Source organism: Nerophis ophidion, linkage group LG20 (assembly GCF_033978795.1).
Source record: "Nerophis ophidion isolate RoL-2023_Sa linkage group LG20, RoL_Noph_v1.0, whole genome shotgun sequence".
NCBI classification, from domain to species: domain Eukaryota; kingdom Metazoa; phylum Chordata; class Actinopteri; order Syngnathiformes; family Syngnathidae; genus Nerophis; species Nerophis ophidion.
The window spans coordinates 14,278,172-14,299,124 of NC_084630.1; the positions used below are offsets into that span (position 1 = coordinate 14,278,172).

At 39.4% G+C, this 20,953-nt stretch overlaps 1 protein-coding gene across 3 annotated transcripts in view; it reads left to right on the forward strand.

Annotated features, from left to right (window-relative positions):
* Positions 1–209: 209 nt before the first annotated feature.
* Positions 210–20,953, forward strand: part of LOC133538763 (adhesion G protein-coupled receptor E5-like) — an 80,010-nt gene continuing 59,266 nt past the window's right edge. The window contains exon 1 of one of the 3 annotated variants that reach the window (XM_061880525.1): positions 210–226. The gene's annotated coding sequence lies outside the window, so the exon portion shown is untranslated. Of the gene's footprint in view, positions 227–14,026; positions 14,202–14,970; positions 15,115–20,953 lie in introns of those variants that run through there. The other 2 variants (XM_061880523.1, XM_061880524.1) reach the window with 2 other exon arrangements.

Here is a 20,953-nt window from a genome sequence, read left to right on the forward strand (position 1 = left end):
CTAAATCTCGCCTTAGCTTCCCATGTGTAAGGCACACTTCACTTTTGTTGTTTGTCTGTATTTTGGTAAGTTGGATGATTTATGAGGAATACATCTTATCCTACCTTCACGGTTTCGTCCAGAGCTGTCCGTTCTGCATCTGGGAGGAACGATCCCGTATAAAGATGCAACCCTAACGTGACAGAATCCTGTGAACAGTTGGAAAGTCTGAGCATGTGTCTGAGAAGTGAGTATTTCCCAGCATTTTTTGTTTTCGTTACAATGATTTCTTTTCACTGTGCATCGTTAATGTGTTATTTTGTAAGAACTGCTTCCACAGTGGAGTGTTTTAAGTCTCGTTTTAAGACCCACTTTTATTCTTTGGCTTTTAACACTACGTGAGTTGTGTGGTCCTCTGTTGTCCTCTGTGTTTTTTATACACTTTGATTTCTATTTTACTGTTTTAATTGATTTTAAATAAATAAATAAATGGGTTGTACTTGTATAGCGCTTTTCTACCTTCAAGGTACTCAAAGCGCTTTGACACTACTTCCACATTTACCCATTCACACACACATTCACACACTGATGGAGGGAGCTGCCATGCAAGGCGCCAACCAGCACCCATCAAAAGCAAGGGTGAAGTGTCTTGCTCAGGACACAACGGACGTGACGAGGTTGGTACTAGGTGGGATTTGAACCAGGGCCCCTCGGGTTGCGCACGGCCACTCTCCCACTGCGCCACGCCGTCCCTTTTACCCTTTAAAATAGTTTTTAATCATATTTGTTTTTATATTGTTTTTATTGGTTTTATATTTATTTATTTTTTATTTTTATTCAGTCATTGGTGGAGCATAATATATATATATACTTTTTTTATTTTATTTTATTTATTTATTTTTACAATTGTTTTTTTTAAATTTTTTTATTTTATTTTTTTTTATTTTTATTAAATCAACACAAAAACACACAAGATACACTTTCCATAAGTGCATCAACCCCCCAAAGAAAACACCTCCCTCCCCCATTCACACCCAGCCACACCCACTCACACAAAAAAGGGTTGTTTCTTTCTGCTACCAAAATGCTGGTTCCCACAACATATATAACACAGTCTGCAAGGGACACAGTCCCTGAAACACACATGATTGTGTGTGTCTCCGGTCCACTAACACTATCATTAATTACTATTTTTTATGTAATTGTTTTATATGATTTTACTTTCTTTTTTATCCCCAAAAAATGTCATTGTTTTCCTTTTTTTTTTAAATCTCATTTTATTTCATAAAAAAAAAACAAAAAAAAACCTTATCTTCATCAGACCAGGTTGTTAATGGAATTAGACTTGTCTAAAGGGTTTCTAAAACCAGGTCCAGTCCAGACAATGTCAAAGTGGGGATCAGCAACACACACCCTCATCCATGTACAACAACAAAAATTAGGGAAACAACAGATTGCATATAAGTTATAAAGAAAATTACATTTTCATAAAAAGCATTTGTGTATAGTCCATATTATGTCCAAGTCAAATTCAACACACACCTTCATTTTGTACACTCAAAAATAGGGAACACAACAACAGATAGCATATATGTTGCTGTTGTTGCATATCTATAAACATTATTACATTTTCATAATAAGCCTTTAAGGATTTCCCATCTTTTTTCATGTTTTTTGGCATCATTATCGTTGTCAATCATGTATCTTTCTAAAGTTAAAAAATACTGAATAAATGTTTTAAAGAAAGTAATACTAAGTGAATATCTATTTTTGGCCTTAAAAATAAACCTTTTACCAAGTACTATAATTAAATTGACTAAGTCATGCTTGTCAATAAACTCTCCTAAAATAACAGAAACTATATCAAGCTTCATAAACAAACCAATCCTTGAACACGTTTTTTTCAACTTCCACCCAAAAGGAGGACACAATTGTTTTTAACACGGCTGTGCAGCACTTTGGAAACGTTATTGTTGTTTAAATGTGCTATATAAATATAGTGGATTGGATTGGATTGGATTGGGGTTTAATAGATGAAGTGGTGTCGTTTTTTTAGTTGCGTACAATGAAATCATCGATACTTTTGGTGGTTATGTGACACCTTTTCTTATGACGGTTAATGCAATGCATCTTATTAATACTACTGTGGCCTCTATTGTTTAATTCAACACATAATGGGCCTGAGCTACTAAAATCCAATGACATATATAAACTGTAGCTGTGTTGCAAATGATTTACTAAGACTGCGACTATTGCATGCATCGGAGCACAGCCGCACACGTCCTTGACAGCAGTCGTGGCACCTGTTTAGTTGGCCATACTCTTTTTTTTATTTTTATTACATCACTCTGTACAATGGGCCACGGCCCTATGGTTAAAAAACACTGATTTTGTCATTATTCTGGACAGCACTTTGGTTATTTTTTTAAGTGCTTTACAAATAAAGTTGCATTGGATTACCACCAGTGGGGGAAAAAAAAAACATGGTGCACCATGTTTGCTTGTCTGACCACACTGTAGCAAGAGGTCGGTTTTTGGGTTTTTTTTTTTTTTTTTTTCAAACAGGAGCCTGTGCTCTGACAATAACAAGGTAGTAGAGGGCAAAACCTTTCCCTAACAAAAATATTGAGGAAAAGGCATATTTTTGTTTGGTTAGCAGGCTGTATGTGTGTAGAATGAAAGAGGATGTTGACCTAGGCAACTTTACTGTTTTTGCTCTCTCAGGGTCGTATAGGTTTATAGTAACTAAAAATGCATACATTATCATTGTACCATAATTTAATGCATTCTCCCTCTCACACATTTCAGCCCTCTACATCATGCATTTTGTTTTCTTGTTGTTGTCTCAGTGACTAATACATCATATTCAATCATATTCCATTAAAGAGGCTGTATAATTAGGGGTTGTCAGGCCCGTGTGTGCTAGAACGAGTGCTATCCGAGCTCCGTCTGTATTTATTTTCTAAAAAAGAACAGAGTCCAAACTTGCTATCAAAACAGTATGCAGTTTGTTTTTCTTTTCCTTGCTCATCGTATATCTGATCTGTTTTTCTGTCTAGGCTGAACTGACTCTCATGGATATAAACTGCAACTGTGTGGTTAGCAGCCATTTTCTGTCTTTCCATACGGCAAAATCCTTTGTGTGTGTGTGTGTGTGTGTGTGTGTGTGTGTGTGTGTGTGTGTGTTTACTTTGTGGTCATAGGGTAGCCAGAGAAAATCAGTACCACATGCACGTCTAACCAGGATATCAAAAAGGGAAAGTGCACAAAGAGTAGGAGGGCGCTTCCAGCTCTTCATTTACAGCATGTGCTGGTTGACACTAATGACAAAGTTGAACACACATGCACACAATAGATATGTCAGTAAGGCATAGATTTATAGACGCATACATTTGTAGAATTTATTTGACCAGATTACACCTGCAAAAGTTCTGTTCAGCCATCAACTTAAAGTGTTTTTTAATCAAATATTTTATCATAATTCATACCCAATATACCGTATTTCCTTGAATTGCCGCCAGGGCGCTAATTAATTTAAAACCTCTTCTCACTCCTGCGCTTACCAAAGGCATGCGCTAAAAGTAAGCATGCGCTAACTATTTTAAAACCTCTTCTCACTCCTGCGCTTACCAAAGGTATGCAGTAAAAATTTGAGTGTGATGTAAGCTTGGACCTTAAATCCTACTTAAATCTTCTTCCCTTTATGCAATTTCAAATTACCGGTATTGAAATCAACCTCCTCCATTTTGAAAATGATGACAGGGGAAGTGTCACTCGTGACATCACGAGTTTGACCAGGCAGCAATACTAAGCATGCGCTAATTATTTTGGGAAGAGAGTTTGACCCGGCAGTAATTTAAGACAGGCGCATACTATATGCATTGCGGAAATTCAAGGAAATACGGTATGCCAAGTTTTTTAACTTTTTAAAAATTTCTACATTTCTTGTCTCATTTTAGTTTTAACGTCTATTCCTATAACACGTTCATATTAGGGATGAGAATCTAACGACTCATGATTCGAATTGATTCTGCTTCCTGGGGTGACTGCTCAGTTCAGAATCCATTCTTGATTTAAACCGATTCTCGTGATATATTTTTTTGCAATAAAATTAAGCTGTTACAGGTTACAAAAGCTGCTCTTGGCAGATATGTGCAGTGACTGAGTGCAAAGATGGCCTAAAAATGTATTTACATTTGTCTTTACATACAGTAAGTATATCAGGGGTCACCAACCTTTTTGAAACCAAGAGCTACTTTTTGGGTACTGATTAATGCGAAAGGCTTCCAGTTTGATACACACTTAAATAAATTGCCAGAAATAGCCAATTTGCTCAATTTACCTTTAATAAATAAATATATATATATATATATATATATATATATATATATATATATATATATATATATATATATATATATATATATATATATATATATATATATATATATAACATTGATATTTCTGTCCGTCATTCCGGCGTACATTTTTTTTCCTTTTACGGAAGGTTTTTTGAAGAGAATAAATGATGAAAAAAACACTTAATTGAACGGTTTAAAAGAGGAGAAAACAGGAAAAAAATTACAATTAAATTTTGAAACATAGTTTATCTTCAATTTCGACTCTTTAAAATTCAAAATTCAACTGAAAAAAAGAAGAGAAAAACTAGCTAATTTAAATCTTTTTGAAAAAAATTCAAAAACTATTTATGGAACATTATTAGTAATTTTCCCTGATTAAGATTATCCATCCATTTTCTACCGCTTATTCCCTATTAAGATTAATTTTAGAATTTTGATGACATGTTTTAAATAGGTTAAAATCCAATCTGCATTTTGTTAGAATATATAACAATTTGGACTAAGCTATATTTCTAACAAACACATCATTATTTCTTTTGGATTTTCCAGAACAAAACTTTTAAAAGAAATTCAAAAGACTTTGAAATAAGATTTAAATGTGATTCTACAGATTTTCTAGATTATGCCAGAATAATTTTTTGGAATTTTAATCATAATAAGTCTGAAGAAATATTTCACAAATATTCTTCATCTAAAAACAGAAGCTAAAATGAAAAATTAAATCAAAATTAATTTATTATTCTTTACAATTAGAAAAAATATATATTTGAACATTGGTTTTAATCGTCAGGAAAGAAGAGGAAGGAATTTAAAAGGTAAAAAGGTATGTGTTTAAAAATCCTAAAATAATTTCCAAGGTTGTATTTTTTCTCTAAAATTGTCTTTCTGAAAGTCATAAGAAGCAAAGAAAAAAGAAAATAATTTATTTAAACAAGTAAAGACCAAGTCTTTAAAATATTTTCTTGGATTTTCAATTTCTATTTGAGTTTTGTCTCTCTTAGAATTAAAAATATCGAGCGAAGCGAGACCAGCTTGCTAGAAAATAAATACAATTTAAAAAAATTGAGGCAGCTCACTGGTAAGTGCTGCTATTTGAGCTATTTTTTGAACAGGCCAGCGGGCTACTCAACTGGTCCTTACGGGCGACCTGGTGCCCGCGGGCACCACGTTGGTGACCCCTGCAGTATATATTAAAATAGATATGCCATTATGTAAGAGTAGTAATGCTCTGCATATACACTTTGTAACCTTTTAAACTTTAAAACAACATCTTACAGGTACCATCGTTAAAATGTCAGCGGTTACATTAACTGGAAAATGGATCTCTCTGCTCCACTTCTTACTAATGTTAGGCGACTTTGTTTAAAACACTGCTTGAAACAAAAATGTGCTATTTTTAACATATCCGCATTCATGGTTACATATTGCACGCCCAAAGAAATGATCGGAGAGAGCATTTCACTTGCTTTTAAACTCTGAAGTAAAAAGGCTCTTAGCCTGCACAAGGGTCACGGGAAAGTTGAAATAAGCGCTCAAGGGATTATTTATGAGCGAAATATTAACCAACTGCCATCAGCTGCAGATAGTCTCTCTATAAATCCAATACATGTCTTGCCAAGCTGCCTCGCCGTTCCCAAATGTAGTTTTAACGTTAGAAAATATTGTTCCAGACTAAAGTCTGCAACGCGACATAATGTGTTTACCGAAGTGCATCTTTGTTGTAATTTTATAAACCCATGAAAAGTGGAACACACAAATCAGCGCACATCTGCCATCCTCTAAGCCACTTCCTGCAGACGTACGAAAATCGACTTGTCTGATTGGTCAGTCCGCCAGTCGCTGCATGTCTGGCCTTCATTCGACAGCAATATGATGAAGATAAACGAAACGAGCTCAGACACAGAGACGGCGGGGAGGAAAAAGAGGTCAAAGCAGCTGCCTTTTCTCTCGCAGGATGTTGAGAGAAGCTGAGAATACCTCAACAGTTCGATATGGAAAAAGGTGACATTTAACGTCTAGTTGTGCCTTAGTTTAAAGGCCTACGGAAATTAGATTTTTTTATTCAAACTGGGATAGCAGGTCCATTCATGTGTCATACTTGATCATTTCGCGATATTGCCATATTTTTGCTGAAAGGATTTGGTAGAGAACATCGACGATAAAGTTCGCAACTTTTGGTTGCTAATAAAAAAGCCTTGCCTGTACCGGAAGTAGCAGACGATGTGCGCGTGACGTCACGCATTGTAGGGCTCCTCACATGGTTTATAATCAGAGCCACCAGCAGCCAGAGCGATTTGGACCGAGAAAGTGACGATTTTCCCATTAATTTGAGCGAGGATGAAAGATTCCTGGATGAGGAAAGTTAGAGTGAAGCACTAGAAGAAGAAAAAAAGGCGACGCAGTTGGAGCAATTCAGATGTTATTAGACACATTTACTAGGAAAATTCTGGAAAATCCCTTATTCGCTTATTGTGTTAATAGTGTTTTATTGAGATTATAAAGTCATACCTGAAAGTCGGAAGGCTGCGGTGACCGCCAGTGTCTCTGAGAGAAGCCAATGGAGGAGCCAAGATGACAGCTGCTGCAGGAGGACGCTAACTCCGCTCAAGTCTCCGGTAAGAGCCGACTTAATATCACCATTTTCTCATCCAAAAACTTGCTGGTTGACATGTGGTAAACAAACATGTTCGCTAAAGCTTCACAACAATCAAAGAAACACCGGCTGTGTTTCGGTCTTTCCAACAATTTGTCTTTTTCTCTTTCATTCTCACTCGTGCTCTTGCTCCAGCCCCAACCCCGTCTCTCCTCCTGGCTGCTGCTTATAACAGAGTGACAGGTGATTAGATAACAAGGCCCAGGTGGGCCATCTACGCACCTGTTGCAGATTTCAAGGCCGGTCCTGGCAACACCCCGCTTCGCCGCAGGCCACGCCCCCTCCACAGTTAGCTTCAGAACCACAATGTTTTTACAAAGTATAAGAGACCTATTATACTCTAGAAATGTTGGTCTTACTTAAAAATGCACACTTTTAGTTGTGTTCAGTGTTAACAAAAATATTATATGGCTCTTACGTAAATACATTTTAAAATATTTGGCTTCTTGGCTCTCTCAGCCAAAAAGGTTCCCGACCCCTGTACTAAGGCCATGTCTACATTAAGCCGAATAACTCCTTAAACAAATAATTATTTAACCTAAGCATCGTGTCAGCCACACTAAATCATCGTTTAAGGTTCCCCACCTTGGATATTTTTTTACACGGGTAAGTGCGCCGTGTATTTCTTGAATCTCCGGCTCTTAGCTTTGTGTTGAATCATTGATAGTTTACAACTTGAGTTCGGAGAGGATGTGACGCCAGAAAGACCGCGTCCCACACAGGAAGTGACGTTGGAAAGAACGCACCACAGCCAGCTTCATAACAACCTGTTTTCACTCTGAGGTAAACACTAGAAAGAAGAAGGTGAGTCATCCAGACATGCCCGTGTTTCCCCTTCTTCTACACGTACAGACACATGTGGAAATCACACATGAATACCTTAAAGGCCTACTGAAATTAGATTTTCTTATTTAAACGGGGATAGCAGGTCCATTCTATGTGTCATACTTGATAGTTTTGCGATGTTGCCACATTTCTCGCTGAAAGGATTTAGTAGAAAACATCCAGGATAAAGTTCGCAACTTTCGGTGCTAAGACAAAAGCCTTGCCACTACCGGAAGTCGCAGACGATGACGTCACATGTTGACGGCTGCTCACATATTCACATTGTTTATAATGGGAGCCTCCACCAAAAAGTGCTATTCGGACCGAGAAAACGACAATTTCCCCATTAATTTGAGCGAGGATGAAAGATTCGTCCATCCATCATCTTCCGCTTATCCGAGGTCGGGGCGCGGGGGCAACAGCCTAAGCAGGGAAACCCAGACTTCCCTCTCCCCAGCCACTTCGTCTAGCTCTTCCCGGGGGATCCCGAGGCGTTCCTAGGCCATAGTCTTCCCAACGTGTCCTGGGTCTTCCCCGTGGCCTCCTACCGGTTGGACGTGCCCTAAACACCTCCCTAGGGAGGCGTTCGGGTGGCATCCTGACCAGATGCCCGAACCACCTCATCTGGCTCCTCTCGATGTGAAGGAGCAGCGGCTTTACTTTGAGTTCCTCCCGGATGGCAGAGCTTCTCAGCCTATCTCTAAGGGAGAGCCCCGCCACACGGCGGAGGAAATTCATTTCGGCCGCTTGTACCCGTGATCTTATCCTTTCGGTCATGACCCAAAGCTCATGACCATAGGTGAGGATGGGAACGTAGATCGACCGGTAAATTGAGATCTTTGCCTTCCGGCTCAGCTCCTTCTTTACCACAACGGATCGATACAACGTCCACATTACTGAAGACGCCGCACCGATCCGCCAGTCGATCTCACGATCCACTCTTCCCTCATTCGTGAACAAGACTCCTAGGTACTTGAACTCCTCCACATGGGGCAGGGTCTCCTCCCCAACCCGGAGATGGCATTCCACCCTTTTCCAGGCGAGAACCATGGACTCGGACTTGGAGGTGCTGATTCTCATTCCGGTCGCTTCACACTCTGCTGCGAACCGATCCAGCGAGAGCTGAAGATCCCGGTCAGATGAAGCCATCAGGACCACATCATCTGCAAAAAGCAGAGACCTAATCCTGCGGTTACCAAACCGGAACCCCTCAACACCTTGACTGCGCCTAGAAATTCTGTCCATAAAAGTTATGAACAGAATCGTCCGTCCGTCTTCTGAAAGATTCGTGTTTGAGGATATTGATAGCGACGGACTAGAAAAAAAAAAAAAAACGCGATCGGGACGGATTCCGATGTTTTTAGACACATTTACAAGGTTAATTCTGGGAAATCCCTTATCTTTCTATTGTGTTGCGAGTGTTTTAGTGAGTTTAATATTACCTGATAGTCGGAAGAGTGTCTCCACGGGTGTGTTGACGGGCAGTGTCTCAGGGGAGTCGACGGCAGCTATGGGCGGCACAAGCTCTGCTTTTCTCCGGAAAGAAGCGACTTTTTAACCACAATTTTCTCACCGAAACCTGCCGGTTGACATGTGATCGTGATTCATGTCTGCTTGACCGCGCTGTGATCCATAGTAACGTTTCACCTCCAGGAATTTTAAACAAGGAATCACCATGTGTTTGTGTGGCTAAAGGTTAAAGCTTCCCTACTCCATCTTTCTACTGTGACTTCTCCAATATTATTTGAACAAATTGCAAGAGATTCAGCAACTGAGATGTCCAAAATACTGTGGAATTATGCCGTTTAAGCAGACTACTTTTAGCTGTGTGTGTGTGCAGCGCTCATTCTTCCTAAAAACCCGTGACGTCTTGCGTACACGTCATCATTACACGACGTTTCAAGGACGAAACTCCCGGGAAATTTTTCAATGTAATTTAGTAAACTAAAAAGGCCGTATTGGCATGTGTTGCAGTGTTAATAATTCGGTGGAAGAGGGGTTAGTGCGTCTGCCTCACAATACGGAGGTCCTGCAGTCCTGGGTTCAAATCCAGGCTCGGGATCTTTCTGTGTGGAGTTTGCATGTTCTCCCCGTGAATGCGTGGGTTCCCTCCGGGTACTCCGGCTTCCTCCCACTTCCAAAGACTTGCACCTGGGGATAGGTTGATTGGCAACACTAAATTGGCCCTAGTGTTTGAATGTGAGTGTGACTGTTGTCTGTCTATCTGTGTTGGCCCTGTGATGAGATGGCGACTTGTCCAGGGTGTACCCCGCCTTCCGCCCGATTGTAGCTGAGATAGGCGCCCGCGACCCCAAAAGGGAATAAGCGGTAGAAATGGATGGATGGATTGATATATAAACTATCAGACTGCGTGGTGGGTAGTAGTGGGTTTCAGTAGGCCTTTAAGAGAAAGCGATTGCAGCTATTTGGGATACAACACTTCTCAGACGGCATTCGGATGTCCAGGTCAGCTGTGATTCTACTTACCAAAAAAGTTCTTCCTTTGTCGAAGGAGAGACAACGAGAAGGCGGGCTCCAGTGGATGTGATAAAAAAAAAGGTAGCGTGTGCTTTGTATTATCTGGCCAACGAGGGGAAGACTACGGAAAACATCGAATGCATTTGGACTGGCAAAGCAGACTGTATCAGTTATTGTCCGCCATGTATGTCGCGGACTCAACGTCTAGGTCCAGAGTATATAAAGTCACCAAAAAGGAATGGACAATGAAGGTGAAGGCAAAAGAGTGAGGAGTGTCCTGACCAGATATCCCTAGACTGATTGATGTAAAATGTTCTTTATCACATTGTTTACTTTCACGTGTCCTTTAAAGATTTGATTAATTAATGATGTCTCAGGTGTGATTCACTACAATAGGGCCCCACTGGACACGGGATTCCAGGTAATTGAAATACTACAACACTGGATATTTTTCAGATAATTTAAATCTTAAAAACTTGCACACAAAGCAACACTAGAGGTGACTATGACGTGCGCATTTTCCGTGCTTGCGTACTAGGTCGCGTTACGCCGCCGGACAGAGGGGGTCTTAAACGACCATTGTGTTTGTGGACAAGGATAATGTTAGGTGGGGTGTAACCTGGATAACCTTAGCCGGCGTAGTGTAGAAGGGGCCTAAGACTTGACGAGTGCAAAAGGGGTCCAGACTGCTTAATTCAAACTAGGATTGTGCGGAGACAGTCATTTCCTGCACCTGTTGTGTTTTGTTATGTCTAAGAACATGCAACACACAACTGTAATTTGCGGCATCTTTTAAAGGAAATATAGAATCGCGACCGAGACAACAGAACTTATTTTTGCCTGTCGAAGGTGCGCTCTGGAGATGTCGGTGTTGTGCTAAAACACTAACAAAATAAACATTTAGATAACAGTTTGGAAAAAATAGATGAACAGAATGTACTACCTACAACGGGGGTCTGCAACCTGCGGCTCTTTAGCGCCGCCCTAGCGGCTCTCTGGAGCTTTTTCAAAAATGTATGAAAAATGGAAAAAGATGAGGGGAAAAAATATATAAAAAATATATTTTTTGTTTTAATATGTTTTTTGTAGAAGGACAAACATGACACAAACCTCCCTAATTGTTATAAAGCACACTGTTTTTATTAAACATGTTTCACTGATTCGAGTATTTGGCAAGCGCCGTTTTTTCCTATTAATTTTGGCTGTCCTTGAACTCACCGTAGTTTGTTTACATGTATAACTTTCTCCGACTTTCTAAGACGTGTTTTATGCCATTTCTCTTTCTGTCTCATTTTATCCACCAAACTTTTAACGTTGTGTACGAATGCACAAAGGTGAGTTTTGTTGATGTTATTTACTTGTGTGGAGTAATAATCAGACATATTTGGTCACTGCATGACTGCAAGCTAACATGCTATTTAGGCTAGCTATATGTACATATTGCATCATTATGTCTCATTTGTAAGTATAGTTGAGCTCATTTGGTTTCCTTAAGTCCTCTTAATTCAATTAAGAGGACAAATACAATACAAAAAATATCAAGGTAGTACTTAAATGGGAAATAATAAATGTTAAAAATATATTGAACACACCTTTAACAAAGTGATCACTGCAAACTTGTGCGTTCCTCGACCCACTTTTATCATTGTCTTTCATAAATCCTTGCATTTTTTCGCCCTTTTTGATGACCTTTTCATGTTCCAGTAGCGCAAAACAAGACGAGCATAGGGCATTTTTCTTTAAGAAGGGCAAAATTCCGCCCAGAACGCTTTGACAACCGAGGCCACCACTTCAAGCCTCGCCTAGTTAATGAGGTGGCCGTGACGTCACGTGAAACAAGGTTTTGCGCCATAAGAGATACAATCCTCTGCGTACAAGTTTGGTGTATCAGCCTTGTGTGCGCTATAGTGTCTGCGGCTTTTGAGATCCACGTTAGAAGCAGTTCAGATTGCTTCCATAAAATAAAACACTTTTGATTTTCTGTTCTCTCTTTCACAGGCAAAGCCTTTTTTCTCAGCACTTAGGGCCTGATCTACTAAAGCAGCCTTTTTGGCTCAGAGAGCCCCATCCATTCTCTACCACTTATTCCCTTTTGGGGTCCTGGGGGACGCTGGAGCCTATCTCAGCTACAATCGGCCAAATATTGTAAAAATATTTTTCCGTGGGAGCCATATAATACTTTTTAACACTGAATACAACTAAAGTTAAGTTAAAGTACCAATGATTGTCACACACACACTAGGTGTGGTGAAATGTATCTTCTGCATTTGACCCATCCCCTTGATCACCCCCTGGGAAGTGAGGGGAGCAGTGAGCAGCAGCGGTGTCTCGCTCGGTAATCATTTATGGTGATTTAACCCCCAATTCCGTCCATTGATGCTGAGTGCCAAGCAGGGAGGCAATGGGTCGCATTTTTATAGTCTTTGGTATGACTCGGCCGGGATTTGAACTCACAACCTACCGATCTCAGGGCGGACACTCTAACCACTTGGCCACTGAGTAGGTAAATGCGTACATCTTTAAATAAGACCAATATTTTTAGGGTATAACACGTTTCTTATTCGTATGAATAACATTGCTATGGACTGGACTCTTACACTTTTATGTTAGATCCACTATGGACTGGACTCTCACTATTATCGTAGATCCACTATGGACTGGACTTTAACCCGCTCGACATCCATTGCATCCGGTCACATCTGCGGTCCTCTCCAAGGTTTCTCATAGTCATTCACATTGACATTTTTATAGTCTTTGGTATGACTCGGCCGGGATTTGAACTCACAACCTACCGATCTCAGGGCGGACACTCTAACCACTTGGCCACTGAGTAGGTAAATGCGTACATCTTTAAATAAGACCAATATTTTTAGGGTATAACACGTTTCTTATTCGTATTAATAACATTGCTATGGACTGGACTCTTACACTTTTATGTTGGATCCACTATGGACTGGACTCTCACTATTATCGTAGATCCACTGTGGACTGGACTTTAACCCGCTCGACATCCATTGCATCCGGTCACATCTGCGGTCCTCTCCAAGGTTTCTCATAGTCATTCACATTGACATCCCCCTGGGTTGTGAGTTTTTCCTTGCCCTTATGTGGGATCTGAACCGACGATGTCTTTGTGGCTTGTGCAGCCCTTTGAGACACTTGTGATTTAGGGCTATATAAATAAACATTGATTGATTGATTATTCCAAAGCTAACCAATAATAAATACAATACTTCTTACCATTAATGCGACCCTCCTGTACCCAGAAGGACACTGAGCCACCCGCCACCTTGATCAGGTGCGGTAGGAAACGGATGGGTGGATTAAAACGCATGAGAATATTTTATAATTTGAACATTATTTTTAACACTATTTCCAGCTGAATTATTCATTACTTATCGTGTGAAACAATGTCCGCTAAGATTTATCTGAGAGCCAGATGCATTCATCAAAAGAGCCACATCTGGCTCGCGAGCCATAGGTTCATTTCCCCTGTACTAAAGGTTTGCGTGTATTAAAGCACGTGTGAACAGATTTTTTTTTTTATATATATATAATTATCGGTACAGAAGCCAGGAAATAAAAAGTCCAGTCAAGTGTAACCCCCACTCAAGTTTGACACAGCCTGTGTACATATTGCATTGCCTGTAGTAGCTATGTTTGTCCAGCAGAGAGCAGCAACTGGATTTGTGTCGCTCAGTCATAAATCAGAAAAGAGGACGTGACGTCACACAATGAGCTCGACGAGAGCTAGCAAACTACTGCTAGAGAAGCACGATTATACTCGATGAACAAAAAGAGAAAAAATAATAGAAAGTTTTTAAAAAGTTTTTTGAAAAAAGTTAACCCAGTCCGAGTTTCAAAGAGATTGCGCAGGAGTTTTTTACAGTGTTCTGCATTCTCCGGTGAGTTCATTAATTGCTGAACTGTGTCATGCTATTGTTGTTAAAGGTGCTATATGTAATAATTTTAATGTCAAGTAATCATTAAATGGCCCGGATATGTCAAAAAGCATTAATAAATCATGTTATTTTCGAATACCTTTATAACTAATAACGGTAGTTCACGTATGCTCATTTCAAAATTAGATATGCAGCCCCGAAAAATTGCTGTTTTAATTTCGATGTCCCGCCCTCTACCTGTTTGCCAGTTACGCACCTTCGTCTGGGTACAACCGGTTACTAAAGATACTATTATTGGAACATTTAAAGGCCTACTGAAATGAGATTTTCTTATTTAAACGGGGATAGCAGGTCCATTCTATGTGTCATACTTGATAATTTTGCAATATTGCCATATTTTTGCTGAAAGGATTTAGTAGAGAACATCCACGATAAAATTCTCAACTTTTGATCACTAATAAAAAAGCCTTGCCTGTACCGGAAGTAGCAGACGATGTGCGCGTGACGTCACGGGTTGTAGGGCTCCTCACATCTTCACATTGTTTATAATCAGAGCCACCAGCAGCAAGAGTGGTTCGGACCGAGAAAGCGACAATTTCCCCATTAATTTGAGCGAGGATGAAATATTTGTGTATGAGGAAAGTTAGAGTGAAGCACTAAAAAAAAAGAAAAAAAAAGGGGACCGCAGTATGAGCCATTCAGATGTTATTAGACACATTTACTAGGATAATTCTGGAAAATCCCTTATCTGCTTATTGTGTTAATGGTGTTCCAGTGAGATTATAAAGTCATACCTGAAAGTCGGAGGGCTGCGGTGACCACCAGTGTCTCTGAGAGAAGCCAATGGAGGAGCCAAGATCACAGCTGCCTTTTTGACAGCTGCAGGAGGAGGTCGCATAATCCGCTCAAGTCTCCAGTAAGAGCCGACTTAATATCACAATTTTCCCATCCAAAAAATTGCATTTTGACGTAGAGAAACATGTTCGCTTGACCGCTCTGTGTTAAAGCTTCACAACAAACAAAGAAACACCGGCTGTGTTTCGGTTGCTAAAGGCAGCTGCAATCCACCGCTTTCCACCAACAGCATTCTTCTTTATAGTCTCCATTATTAATTGAACAAATTGCAAAATATTCAGCAACACAGATGTCCAAAATACTGTGTAATTATGCGATAAAAACAGACTACTTTTAGCCATGAGTGGTGCTGGGAGAACATGTCCGCTCCAACCAATAACGTCACAAGCACTCGTCAACATAAGCGTCATCATTCCGCAATGTTTTCAACAGGATACCTCGCGGGAAATTTAAAATTGTAATTTAGTAAACTGAACCGGCCGTATTGGCATGTGTTGCAATGTTAATATTTCATCATTGATGTATAAACTATCAGACTGCGTGGTCGGTAGTAGTGGGTTTTAGTAGGCCTTTAAAATGAACTGATTATGATAATGTCTGTCCAGTTGTTGTATCTCTTTTTATAATTTCTGAGTCAATTTCTGTGCTGGCATTGACAATTGTAACAGTACCTCAAAGCAGTTTGTCTGAGTCTGCTCTCAGTGCTGCTGGAGTGATGGCCCAAGTGTTAGTTATAGGGACGTAACAAAATACAATTTTTATATCATGGTTATTTTGATCAAAATTTTATTCACTATATTGTTAAATGTACTCCAAAAAGTAATTATGCACACATTGAAATCCTTAGATTTTTTTAAATAGCTAAAATAAATAGACATTCCTTTAGAAAACCCAATATTTTGCATGTTTTGTGTTTATTTTGCTTCACTGATAGTGTTTCGTCTTAGTAATTCCTCTGGTTTAATGGCTAAACTTGTATTGTTTTAAATATAGGCGTGTACTTATCAATTACGTCTCGTAAATAATGTATTGTATAATATTGTATTGTTGTTTTAATTACACAAAATATGTAAGTTACATGTAAATACCTGAATATTGTTTGTTTTGTCAATGTGGAACCATTGTCTCGTTGTCCCTCCTACTGCAATAATTACTGTGACACCTGTCTTTTTAAATGCTTTGGACACGCCTTCCAACTTCCCTTTTGTCTACGATAACGGGAGAGGTAGGCGTCCATGCGGCGACAGAAAATGTATTGTCTTGTTATGCACTTAAGTTCATTTTCTTGTTCATTATTATATTTGTGCAGGGGCTCGGCGATGGCACAACGGTATTGATGACAGTTGTATTCTGTGTATTATCAGGTATGTTTTTATTTTACTGTTGTACGTAACTCAGCTCTTTTGTCTACGATAACGGCAGAGGGGCTCGACGATGGCAAAACGCTAATGACGACAGTTGTATTCTGTGTATTATCGGTAAAGTGCAGCTGAGCAACCCATGGTGTTGGTCGTGTTCTATAAAATCCACACAACGCAGAGGAAAAGACCACCGGTTACACTTACACACATTTGTTTAGATAAACAGTGAGTTGCAAGTAAAATCTATTTATTTCTGGTTTTGATTGATTGAAACTTTTATAGGTAGATTGCACAGTTCAGTACATATTCCGTACAATTGACCACTAAATGGTAACACCCGAATACGTTTTTCAACTTGTTTAAGTCGGGGTCCATGTAAATCAATTCGTGGTAAATTAATGGTGGGTGTTCTACTCTTGCTGTCGTCTTTCAGCAGTCCTTGAACACACCACCTTCATCTCGTATTTCTTGGATTATATCTGTGCCTTGACAGCTCAACTTGTAGGTTCAATGTGCACAATTGATTATCTTAGTTGTTCGAACAGCAGTGTGTTTATACAAGTTTAGATTGAGGTTAGTCATTTCCTAATGGGGAAAGACGTTCATGTCTTGTTTTCATGTTCACATTCAAGCTTGTGAGGTAGCGGCAGTCTGTCTGAAATTTTAAATGTGCAGGTATCAATCACATTTTTTTTCATCATTTCGATTTAAAATGGTAATACTAACCGTCAGGACTTCTAATGTGGTTATCATTATTACCGTTTATCGTTACACCCCTGGTTAGAGCTGGCTGCGTCTGCAACTGGACATGACGTCACACGTAACCCAGGACCCGTAACACGGCATCATTTTATTTTAGGTGAACCAGTGCCTGGTGGGACCAGCAGGATTGGCTTGGGGCCCAAAAAATCCCGGATTTGGTTCCCATCTTTAGATGTGTGACTGAAGGACTGGCCCTCTCATTGCAAGTCTTCTCATCGTACAGATAAACTAAAGGGCTGGGTGATATATCGATATACTCGATATACACGATATACACGATATAATGCAGGTTTGTCTCTGTGCGATATAGAAAATGACTATCGTGATATTCGAGTATATGTTCTAACACAGTTTCTTTTAGCTACGGGAATTACACTACATGCGTTTCTCACTCTTTCTTGTCTCTCCGTCTCACAGAGACTTAAAACAAGCGCACCTTCTTACATACGTCACGTGGGCGACGTCACACGCTCCTGCAGAGCTGAGAGGTAGCAGTGCGGGTTACATTAGCTGTGATGCTAGCGGAGTTGTGCGGGTGGTAATACGAGAGAGAGAAGGTGCCAATCTGGTAACAAATGGAGGAAGAATTAATTCCCAAGAAAAACCGCATGGGGTCCATCTTCTGGCGGTGGTTTGGCTTCAAGCGGGAATATGTTGAACATTTTTGCGGCAAAAGCGTTGCTACAAAAAGTAGCAGCACCGCTAATGTAGCATCACTTGAAAAGTTACGCGCTAGAGAATGAAGAGTATTTGAAACGCTGCATATCAACATCTCCATTCGGTGCCACACCCACAAAATGCCAAAGCAATTATTTCCACATCAACACCGTATGGAAAAAAAAAATCAACACCAGGCAGAGATAACTTTTGCAGTAACCTACCAAATAGCGAAGGAGATTTCCTATTATGAAACTCATTTTTATTTGACACTTATTGAAATACCTTGTGTGACATCATGCACAAAAGTGCACTTTATTTGTTTTAAACTACTGGAGTACTAAAAGTGCACTTTATTTTAGTGTTTTAATATGTCATCTTATGGACATCATGCACCTAAGTGCACTCATAGCTTGTTTTAAAATGTCTCTGACAAGCTTGCATTTTCTGTTGTGGAAATAACATGTTTGTGCCACTGCTTAATAACTGTTTAATAAATACAGTTTTAGTAAATTGACTTAGTTGTGATTTCCCTCTCTGCATGAAAGTTTAAAATGAGCATATATTAATGCAGTATGAACAAGAATGTTTTAATGTAAACACATAGAATCATCATACTGCTGTGATTATATGCATCAAGTGTTCATTCAAGGCAAAGGCAAAATATCGAGATATATACCGTGTATCGTGACATGGTCTAAAAATATCGAGATATTATTAAAAGGCCATATCCCCCAGCTACTGTACATCATTCCATAAAAATAAAAAAACTTTTTTGGTTTCTTTACTTCTCAGAACTCTGAATTTTTTGGGTTTATAGTTTCAACTTAAAAGTTAAAATAAACACAAAAAACCTCACAGATCTTTACTTAAAAGACATTGAGGGAATCAAGAGCGAATGTTGTTGTTTTTATTTGTAAATAAATGCAGGCAGTTCTTTAAAATTTAGAAATGTTATTGATATCATTTCCCCATATCATCCTAGATAAAGTTCCTGTAAATGCACCACTATAAAGTTTGCATCAAAACCCCCGTTACAAAAGCAAATCGAGAAACAACATTGACACCCGATGTAAACAGGAAGTGCCACACAGGAAGAAACATTTAATCACACATGCAAATCTGTTTTGTTAAACACCAAGACTAACAAAGAGCAATAGCGGGATTGGTTGTTACACTTTGACACAAGTGTGAATTGCTCGTTATCAGACCAAAGTCCTTGTGCGTTTTGTAAACCGGAGACACAAAACGGAATTACTGAGACAAGGAAGAAAGTTGAAGGGATCTGCGGTGTATATCAACGAGCATCTGACCAAGAAAATATCGGATATAGCACGGGAAGCACGGAAAAACAATAAGATTGGAGCCACATTGACAATAAAATTGCAAGGTTTTCATTCAGCTGAATGGATCTACACCGGAGCAAGCTAAAATAATACTGGTGAGAGAACTTGAAGACCTTGAACAGTTCAGATAATGTCGATTGTTCCATTTTTTTTCGACAGTTACAATTGCACTTTTGTCGAGCTCATTTTTTTGATCGTTCTATTTTTGATGAGGACAGCTACAGTGAGATTTTTGATGAGATTATTTTGGGAATTCTCAGACTATTTTTTTGTTGTTTTTTTACTTTTTCTTACCTTGGATTATAGAGGCATATACCCAACACCACGCATAAAACCACTACATGGTAAATGGGTAACACTTGTATAGCGCTTTTCTACCGTCAAGGTACTCAAAGCGCTTTGACACTATTTCTACATTCACCCATTCACACACTGATGGCGGGAGCTGCCATGCAAGGCCCTAACTACCACCCATCAAGAGGGTGAAGTGTCTTGCTCAAGGACACAACGGACATGACTAAGTTGGTAGACGCTGTGGATCGAACCAGGAACCCTCAGGTTGCTGGCACGGTCACTCTCCCAACTACGCCATGCCGTCCCCATCACTGATTATCACTCACTGCAGACTTCATGAGAGCCCACGACCATAATAAAACATCCCTTAGTGCACAACGTCAGGATGTCATTATGATGCCGACTAAACGGATGTTATATTACCGTTTTAGATAAAAACTACTCATAATTCTCACGAAGAAAAGGGAGGTGGAACCAAGCGTCTTTTCGTGTCGTTCTCGCCATTTCCGGGTCTAAATTAGATGTCAAAGTGTACCAACATGTTGGAATACGTCCTCATTGTTCAACTATCCAGGTGAGAGGCATGATCGATGATCCACAATAAACTTACCGGGAGCGAGGAACCACCTTACCACTCGATGATGTAAACATTGAAACACACGCTATGACCGCGCCGTTGTAAATAGTTTGTCTGCGTTAGCGCTTGTAATAACAATGTCACTATTACTTAGTTAATATTCAAATCATGAAATATAGAGTATTGATGGTGCTTTTTGGATGTTTTTTTTATTGGGTTTTATGGACGGAATAAAAGACCTCCCTATTTGCTCCCTCTGTAAGTGGACTTTTATTTGTTGATTTACGAGTTAGAATGCATTAAAAAATTGTTTCATAATGATTGTGAGCGACAGGCAAAATTCCAAAAAAGTGCAGTTTCCCTTTAAGAACTATTGTGATAAAAGTAAATAAATGTTTGGGGCTATGGCATGTATTTTAATTCCACTTGGTGTTGCTGTCGTGTTAAGCTGGTGCACAGAGAACGTCTTGATGCACAAAGAACGTAATTTCCCAATTTACGTAATTTCTGCTTATTTTTCGTTTAACAGCTACACGGCGGTCATCGGTGTGGCGATCAAGCGAGCGCTGTTCTCAATGGTTACTATAAGCGCTATTTAGCCTTTCTCGAAGAAAAAATGCCCTATGTTTGTCTTGTTTTCGGATGAACCGTTGAAATAGCGAAAAGGTTAAAGCGTTTCTTCGGAGTTCTTTAAGAAGTAAATAAGAATGGCAGAAGAGTGCAATATTTTACGAAATAACGGTGAGAAAAGCATGCAGCTCACACCCTAGTCCAAGGGAGCAGACTCGAAGAATGCATAAGTTTGCAGTTATCACTTCGTTAAAGGTTTGTTGGATATACTTTTATTGTTTATTATTTCCCATTTAAGTATTATCTTGGTATTATTTGTATTTTTTAAACACA